The sequence below is a fragment of the Grampus griseus genome (genome assembly GCF_964374135.1).
Source record: "Grampus griseus genome assembly, chromosome: 17".
Taxonomy (NCBI): Eukaryota; Metazoa; Chordata; class Mammalia; order Artiodactyla; family Delphinidae; genus Grampus; species Grampus griseus.
In genome coordinates, this window is record NC_139011.1 from 46,739,096 (window position 1) to 46,748,168 (window position 9,073).

General features: G+C 42.9%; 1 long non-coding RNA gene across 2 annotated transcripts; it reads right to left on the reverse strand.

The window, feature by feature from the left end:
* Positions 1-391: 391 nt before the first annotated feature.
* On the reverse strand, positions 392-4,928 carry LOC309835412. 2 transcript variants are annotated; one of them, XR_014297992.1, is made up of 4 exons: positions 4,031-4,928; positions 3,685-3,780; positions 2,517-2,612; positions 392-1,352 (listed from the first exon to the last, which is right to left on the reverse strand). It is a non-coding gene; the product is annotated as an uncharacterized lncRNA (long non-coding RNA). The 2 variants fall into 2 exon arrangements; XR_014297993.1 differs by having other exon boundaries at positions 3,685-4,928.
* Positions 4,929-9,073: the final 4,145 nt, after the last annotated feature.

The following is a 9,073-nucleotide window of genomic DNA, read 5'->3' on the forward strand; positions in this document are numbered from 1 at the left end:
CTTTGTGACCGCCTGGAGTGGTGGGATAGGGAGGGTGGGAGGGAGGGAGACGCAAGCGGGAAGAGATATGGGAACATATGTATGTGTGTAACTGATTCACTTTGTTATAAAGCGGAAACTAACACACCTTTGTAAAGCAATTATACCCCAATAAAGATGTTACAAAAAAAAAAAAAGAAAATATATAGCTGAAGGGTAAAAGGGTTGGAATAGATATACCATAACAGTAAAAACAAAACAAAACAACAACAACAAAACTGGAGTGGCTAAGAAAATATCAGAAAAAAATTATATTTTAAGACGAAAATTTTTACTAGAGACAAAGACATTTTAAAATGATAAAGTGATTATTCCGTCTAGAATGCATAATAATTATAAACTTATATGCTCCTAACAACAGGACTTCAACATACAATGAAGCAAAATCGACACAACAGAAAAGTGAAACAGACAGTTCTACAATAATAGTTGGATACTTTAATACCCTTCTTTCAATAGCAGAACAGACAGAAAATCAACAAGAAAATAAAAACCTTGAACAGCATTATCAATCAAGTAGACGTAACAGCCATCTATAAAACATTCCACCCAACAGCATCAGAATATACATTCTTTTCAAATGCACATGGATATGCTATATGCTAGGCCATAAAACAAATTTCAGTACATTTTAAAGGACATAAACAATACAAAGAGTGCTCTCAGATGACAACAGAATGCAATAAGAAATCGTTAACAGAAAGAAATTTGTTGAAAATCACAAATGGAAATTAAAGAATGTATTCCTAAATAATTCATGGGTCAAGTAAGAACTCATAAGGGGAATTAGAAATAATTTGAGATGAATTAAAATGAAAGTATAACATATGAATACTTGATTGGTCCCACATACTCTTCTGAAAAGCAGAGGGGTTAGACAAAGAGATCTAAATTAATTAAAAAATCATTTATTATTCTGGGAATAAAAAGAACTGGGCTTAGTCTCAGTTTTGCCTTTATCTTTGTGTCTGTTGATTATCTTGGAATAGTCATTACATAGTCAAAATACAGTTGCCAGCTCAGGAATCAAATACTGTCATCTCTAGGGCTACCATAACAAGATACCACAAACTTGTTAGCTTAAAAGAACAGAAATTTATTTTATCACAGCTCTAGAGGCCAGAAGTTCAAACTCAAAGTGTTGAGAGGGCCATGTTCTTTCTGACGCCTCAAGGGGAGGATCCTTCTTTGTCTTAACCAGATTCTGGTGGTGGCCATCAATCACTGGTGTTGGCAGTTGTTTGATTTGCAGCTGCATCACTCTGGTCTCTTTCACTGTTGTCACATGGAATTGTCTCTGTGTGTTTCTGTCTCTGGAAACAATTTGAATAGAAATTTCTATTTTTAAAAAACAAACTGTTGATTATTATGCTCTATTTAGATACTTCCTATAACCCACACCCACCTCCATTTCCCCATATGTATTTGAGAAGGAAAGAGGAACTCCTCTGAGCTATCATATTGGAAAGAATCAATAATACAATGTTTTACTAGAGATGCCTCTTATCTAAAATATTTGAATTAAATATAAAATCTGGGGAAATTATCACCCAGTTTCCCTCCTCTAGAGGCATGTTCTAAATGATAGACAGCAGAATATTTTATACCCATGAGGTTTGCTGACATTATTGATTTGATCCAGGATCTGTATTTTCTCTCTAAAGAAAACAGTATTCTCTCTTTACTTTCTTTAATATATAATGTTGGTGTCTTAAGTTTATTGTCAGAGAGGATGCTTATAGTTCAAATGGTTTGGTTGTATTTCACCAGTATTATTACAAGATAGTCAAACAATGGCTGGGCTCCAGGATAGACCTCGGTCCCTTTGTTCCACTGGGATACTGATCTGAAAGCCACTGTTTTCTTATATTCCAAAGACCAAATAAATAAAACAAATAAATAAACAAACAAAAAGGAAATGAAACTATTTTAAAACCAACTCTCTTTTCTTCCTCATCCATGTTAATTCTCTTCTACCTAAAATTGCTTCCTGGAAGTGATTTCTATGTTTCTTAGAGCTTCTTTATGTATATATCCACACTAATGCATATAAAACTGTGCCTTGTAGATCTTATATTTTTCCATTTGAATATTTTCTCATGTCATATAGAGTTTATCCATTGTCCTAGATATGCATTTTTCCTGTGTTTTTGAGCATCATAGGAAGATAAATTCTACTCTTGAAAATGTTATCTGGTCACTGAGACACAGAAAGCTATTATTCTTACCAGTTTTCAATAGTGAGTAGATTCTGTAGGGGTGGAATTTTAAGATGTAAGTATACTGTTTTTCTACACTCAAATTCCGTTCCCCTTATCATAGAAATTGACCAGTGAAGTGTGCTGCTGACTTTTCAGAATCCATGTACATATAATCCATTAGGGTATTAGATATAACATTGGTCAGAAAAGCATACTGTGAAATGTTGCTTTTATTTAAACTCCCACTATTTTCACTAGATGGTTTCAAGATTTTACTTCATTATTGTCCTCTGGTGGTGCGCTCTGTGAACTGCATATTTACGGGTCTGGAGCACATATCTTCCTGGAGGTATACAACTCCTCAGGTACCAGCTAAAGAGTAGATGATAAGAAGCATTCAGATTTATTAAAACTCATTAAGAATATCAGTAGCCTGACTGTTGTTTCTAAAAATATAAAATATTTATTCTTCTGTTGTCAAACAACCATATTTCATGAAAAGAAGTATAAATCCTTTTTTGCTTGCAATAGAAGAACAATAATTGAAGATATTCTTCATTTGGACCAAATACCTTCTCTGAAAATATAAGTTAAAATAGGAGTAGAAATTTCCAAAATATTCTTAAGGAAATAAAACTCCACATATAATTTCAAATTATAATTTAATTTTACCTTAAATTTAAATATCTATATTGAATTTAATTTAAGGAAGGAAGAAAGAAAGAAGAAAAGAAGGAAAGAAGGAAAGAAAGAAAGAAAGAAAGAAAGAAAGAAAGAAAGAAAGAAAGAAAGAAAGAAAGAAAAAAAAGAAAAAAGAATGGAGGGAGGGAGGGATGGTGGGAGGAAGGAAGGAAGGAAGAGAGGAGGGAAGGAAGGGAGGAGGGAAGGAAGAAGGAAAGAAAGAAAGAAGATAAAGTAAAATAAAGTAAAGTAAAATATAATAAAGTTATTAAATTAAAAACTACTTATTAAGAAAAAAAACGAACGCATAGAACCTTTGGATAAATGGCGGAAACAGAGCTATACAGACAAAATCTCATACAGAAGCATACACTTACAAACTCACAAAAAGAGGAAGAGGGGAAAAAATCATAAATCTTGCTCTCAAAGTCCACCTCCTCAATTTGGGATGATTCTTTGTCTAAATGAGGGAAGGAACGAAGGAAGGAAGGAAGGAAGGAAGGAAGGAAAGAAAGAAAGAAAGAAAGAAAGAAAGAAAGAAAGAAAGAAAGAAAGAAAGAAAGAAGATAAAGTAGTATAAAATAAAGTTATTAAAATAAAAATAATTATTAAGAAAAAAATTTTAAAAAAAAACAGACAGAACCCTAGGACAAATGGTGGAAGCAAGGCTATACAGGCAAACTCTCACAGAGAAGCATACACATACACACTCAGAAAAGGAGATAAAGGGGAAAAAATGATAAATCTTGCTCTCAAAGTCCACCTCCTCAATTTGGGATGATTCGTTGTCTATTCATGTATTCCACAGATGCAGCGTACATCAAGTTGATTGTGGAGCTTTAATCCGCTGCTTCTGAGGCTGCTGGGAGAGATATCCCTTTTTCTTCTTTGTTCTCACAGCTCCCAGGGGCTCAGGTTTGGATTTGGCCCCGCCTCTGCGTGTAGGTCGCTGGAGGGCGTCTGTTTTTCACTCAGACAAGACGGGGTTAAAGGAGCCGCTGATTCGGGGGCTCTGGCTCTCTCAGGCCGGGGGGAGGGAGGGGCACGGAGTGCGGGGCGAGCCTGCGGCGCCAGAGGCTGGCGTGACTTTGCACCAGCCTGAGGCTCACCGTGCGTTCTCCCGGAGAAGCTGTCCCTGGATCCCGGGAACCTGGCTGTGGCGGGCTGCACAGGCTCCCCGGAGGCGGGGTGTGGATAGTGACCTGTGCTCGCACACAGGCTTCTTGGTGGCGGCGGCAGCAGCAGCCTTAGCGTCTCATGCCCGTCTCTGGGGTCCGCGCTTTTAGCCACGACTCGCGCCCGTCTCTGGAGCTCCTTTAAGCAGCGCTCTCAATCCCCTCTCCTCGCCCAGCAGGAAACAAAGAGGGAAGAAAAAGTCTCTTGCCTCTTCGGCAGCTCCAGATCTTTTCCCGGACTCCCTCCCGGCTAGCCGTGGTGCACTAACCCCTTCAGGCTATGTTCACTCCACCAACCCCAGTCCTCTCCCTGCGCTCTGACTAAAGCCCGATCCTCAGCTTGCAGCCCCGCCCGCCCCCGCGGCTGAGTAGACAAACCTCTCGGGCTGGTGAGTGCCAGTTGGCACCTATCCTCTGTGCGGGAATCTCTCCGCTTTGCCCTCCGCACCCCTGTGGCTGTGCTCTCCTCCACGGCTCCAAAGCTTCCCCCCTCCGCCACGCGCACTCTCCTCCCGCGAAGGGGCTTCCTAGTGTGTGGAAACCTCTTCTCCTTCACAGCTCCCTCCCACTGGTGCAGGTCCCGTTCCTATTCTTTTGTCTCTGTTTTTTCTTTTTTTCTTTTGCCCTACCCAGGTATGTGGGGGAGTTTCTTGCCTTTTGGGAGGTCTGAGGTCTTCTGCCAGCGTTCAGTAGGTGTTCTGTAGGAGTTGTTCCACGTGTAGATGTATTTCTGGTGTATTTGTGGAGAGGAAGGTGATCTCCGTGTCTTACTCTTCTGCCATCTTCCCCTCCCAGGTATCCGTTTTTTCTAGACTTTTCTTTCTTCAGCTCACAAAGGGGCCCCTGAGGATTAAGCAGAGGAACGTCAGGGTTTCTTCCAGGCCAGCTTCAGCCCTGGGATGTTCAGGGCAGACTCTCATTACAAACCTCAGTTTCTGAGGCTCCTGGCTTATGGCCATTTAGTATAGAAGGAGGATCCTGGCTGGGGAAGGCTCAGACAAAAAGATGCAGGTTCTAATCTGTGGCAGTGGGCAGTAGGCGGGGGGCGGGGGTGTCAGTGCAGGAAGAGGCATTCCCTGCCTTAGGCATTTAAACCATTGCCTTCTCTTCAGGATGGCTCACCTGCAAGATTCTGTGGGGTCCGCCTCCTGGCACCATGCTACAATTGCCGGATTTTGGGTCTGGAGCAACCCAGGTCTTCGTCCGGCATTTCCGGAGAGTGCTTTCTCTTAGGAGCACGTCTGGGGACTGGCTTCTCTGCTTCCACCTTGGCTGGCGTGGCCAAAGGAGCATCTTCCAAGGGGAAGAGAGGGAAGACATTCCAGTTTGGAAGAATAAAAGCAAAGACACACTCTTCTCTACCTTGTGCTGCCCCAAATATAAATTCATAGCACCTTCACATTTTTACAACTATGGACTTAAAAAGACCAAGAGGGTAAGGGGCCTACCCAGTGTTACACAGGTAGTGGAGAGGTGTTCTGTTCAATGGTTAGGTTCATGTTGGGGCTCCGGATTTACAGCTGATAGGAATGTGAAGACAAGCTCATGCCATTTCAAACATTTCCAAGTGATACTGAGAGAGATGTTAAAGGTGCAAAACGAGGGTGCTGAATGACCTCACAAAGTGGGAATGGTGGGCCCATTTTAACATGAAATTGAAAAGAAATTCATGACAAAAGGACATCATAGAAAATGACAACATAATCATAACACTCCCCTCTCCCGTGGAAGTAAAATTCATTAGAATCCTCTCTCTCTCTACCATGAAAGGATGAGATAAAGTCTCAGCAGCAGCCCCCATGAAAAACATGGTCAACAGGGTGAAGAGGTGTTACTAAGACCATATGGTGCGACTCAGAGAAGCAAAGAGACAACTCTGCCCTTAGCCTGATGAGGCCCACAGGAAGGAACATTTGTGGCAACCTTGGATAGTGTGGCAATGAGAGAAAACCTTCTTTAGGAGGGGACTCCCTGCTGCCGACCTTGAAAGAGCAAATATGGGACATTCGTTTACTGTGGCTCTTGCAGAGGCGATGTGCCCAGAGGTTGGGCCACCCTGCTTGACAATCAAAGCACCTTGTATTCCTGTGCTGCTTGAAAGCTCCAATCGCCGGATTTTGGGTCTGGGGCAACCCAGGTCTTCGTCCGACCATTCCAGAGAGTGCTTTCTCTTCGGAGCACGTCTGGGGACTGGCTTCTCTGCTTCTACCTTAGCTGGCGTGGCCAAAGGAACATCCCCGTAGAGCCGGTAGCCACCAACCAGGCAGTATGTCTCCCCGTGCCAGCCCAACTGCGTTTCTCCACACCCGCGGTACAGGACATGGTAGTGACCAGATGTAGGACGAGAAACGGGAGGCACTGCTGCTGCAAAGAAAATCAGAACTGATCAGTCACTTCTGCTGTGCACAGTCTCCTGCCAGAATTTCCCTCTCTCATGTCTCTCCCAGTTTCTGGCTGAAGACCTTTTGACCTATTTGACGTCCAAAACACAGCCTTGGCCCATCATCTCTATGAGTCCCTAGAGAAGGGACACTGGCTGCAAAAGCAATCCCTAGAGCCTAGGGCTGCAGCAGATGAGGAAGTCTCTTCACCGTTCCCAGGGAAAACAGTAGAACCCGAAAGTAATTGCAATCATGATCCTCTCCATCTCTCCCTTCCACAACAGAGAAAACATTTCTTGCAGTCTGTCACTTCTGAGGCTTTCATGGAAATGTCTTTCAAGTTTTGGAAAAAAATAATCTAATATAAATTTGTTAAGAACCCTGCCCCCTTGGCAACCCTTCTTGGCCCCATTTATACTGCCTATTTCAACCACACTGAACTCTAGCTGTCTAATACTTTTATGTCGATTAGAACAAGGACAAATACTGAGGCAGAGTGATCAGGAGACTCAGAACCGGGTTCTGGGTACAAGTCTAGGCTCACATCAACCCAGCCTCCTGGGACACCATCTCCTCAGCCCTCCAGTCTCATTAGCACTTCATCACCCCCGCTTCGTTCTTACGGTCTTCCCATCAATATGGCAACACCCTCTCCCCTAGTACTCAGCAACTCAGTAAGGGATGTGTCTGAGGGGACCGATATAGATGTCTCCATGATAGTACAGTGGTGCCTGGGTTTGAAGGTGCGGTTCAAGAGTGGCCCTGTTCCTCAAACCGCTCCATTTACAATTTGCCAACAAAAATGCACTTGTCTTTTGTTAAGAGGCCAATCAGGAAAGGGTCTGAATGGAAGCATCCTGTAGCCCAAAGGGTAAGGCTACATTTATAAAGCTCAGAACCGTCCTGCACACTTGTCCAGGGATGACCTTTCACTTGTCCTCAGCAGTGAGAACTGTGCGTCCCTGAAGGCGTCCCAGGTCACCGGTATTACTTACATCTGGGAAAGTGCTCAGCTGTACGTAGTTGGCAACCCCCACAGGAACATGTGCCAGCCAGGTGAGGTTGTGTGTGTATCATACCTCCTGTAGAGTTGCCCTGTCTGGGTGTACCTGCTGCACTGCCCACCCAGGGAACAGAGCACAGGTTAGAGTACACATACACTATCCGGTCACACATTCTCACACAGACAGCCAAAAAGATTGGTATCTGGTGGAGAACTGGTAGAGAAGTTTCTCTGAGTGCAGCCCGTTTGCACAGTTATGCTGCCATGGAAACTCTGAGAATGCCTGTGAGGGCATCACTACCCAGTGAGGTCATATATGGAACCTTTGACTTGAGGGGCAGGCTTGAGGAGGAGGGGCAGTTTTGTGGAGGAGAACAGGGTAGAGGCAAAGGTACTCTGCCTCGCCCCTCACCCCTGGGCCTCCCCACCCATGCCCTAGTGTAGTAGACACCCCACGTGGGGTGTGCCGGTGGGCTGGCACAGCCGCAGGGGCCACAGGAGGGCAAGAGAGACCCATATCCTGAGTTTGGCTTGAGAGACAAGATTAACGTAAGAGACAGCTAGGTTGTATGGCACTGACCCTAAGAGGCAGAGATTTGTGTGGCCTGGGGAATCAGGGAAGGCTCCTCGGCAGTCCGCCTGAAGGACAAGTGAGATTTGGACCCATGCGCAAAAGAGGGAAGACATTCCAGTTTGGAAGAATAAAGGAAAAGACACACTCTTCTCGACCTTGTCGTGCCCCAAATATAAATTCATAGCACCCTCACATTTTTACAACTGAGGACTTCAAAAAACCAAGAGGTTAAGGGGCCTACCCAGTGTTACACATGTAGTGTGTACTGTAATTGTATGCTTAGGTTCTCTCTCCCTTAGAACACTAAAAGCATTTTAAGGACAGAGACCATGTGTCTTTTGTTATCCCTCTATTTCCAGCACCTAGCATTATGGCACATAATATTTGTTAAATTTATTTGTTGTCTTAGGGAAGGTGAACTGGAGATCTGAAGAATCAGGAAGCCTTACTTCTCATTTACATACCTTTTTATAATTCTTGTGGTTCTTTGATATGGCAGTCCCTGGAAACTAATACACCCAGGTACAACTTTTTAAAACTTTTTATTTGGAGATAATAATAGACTCACAGGAAGTTGTAAAAATAATACAGAGAGGTCCCACATATCCTTCACCCATTTTCCCCCAATGGTTACCAGATGCTTTCAGACCAAAGAATAGAAAAAATTAGAATATGAGATGTTTTAAATTCTTGCATTTGTACTTTTTTAAGTGGTTTATTTTTCAACTTTTCTGTCTTGTTTCTAATTTAAAAGATTATGAGATATATCCCCTCTTTTTTTGGATTTCCTTCCCATTTAGGTCACCACAGAGCATTGAGTAGAGTTCCTTGAGCTATATACAGTAGGTTCTCATTAGTTATCTATTTTATACATAGTAGCAATAGTGTATATATGTCGATCCCAATCTCCCAATTCATCCCACCCGCCCCGACTTCCTCCCTTGGTGTCAATACGTTTGTCCTCTACATCTGTGTCTCTATTTCTGCTTTGCAAATAAGATCATCTATACCATTTTTCT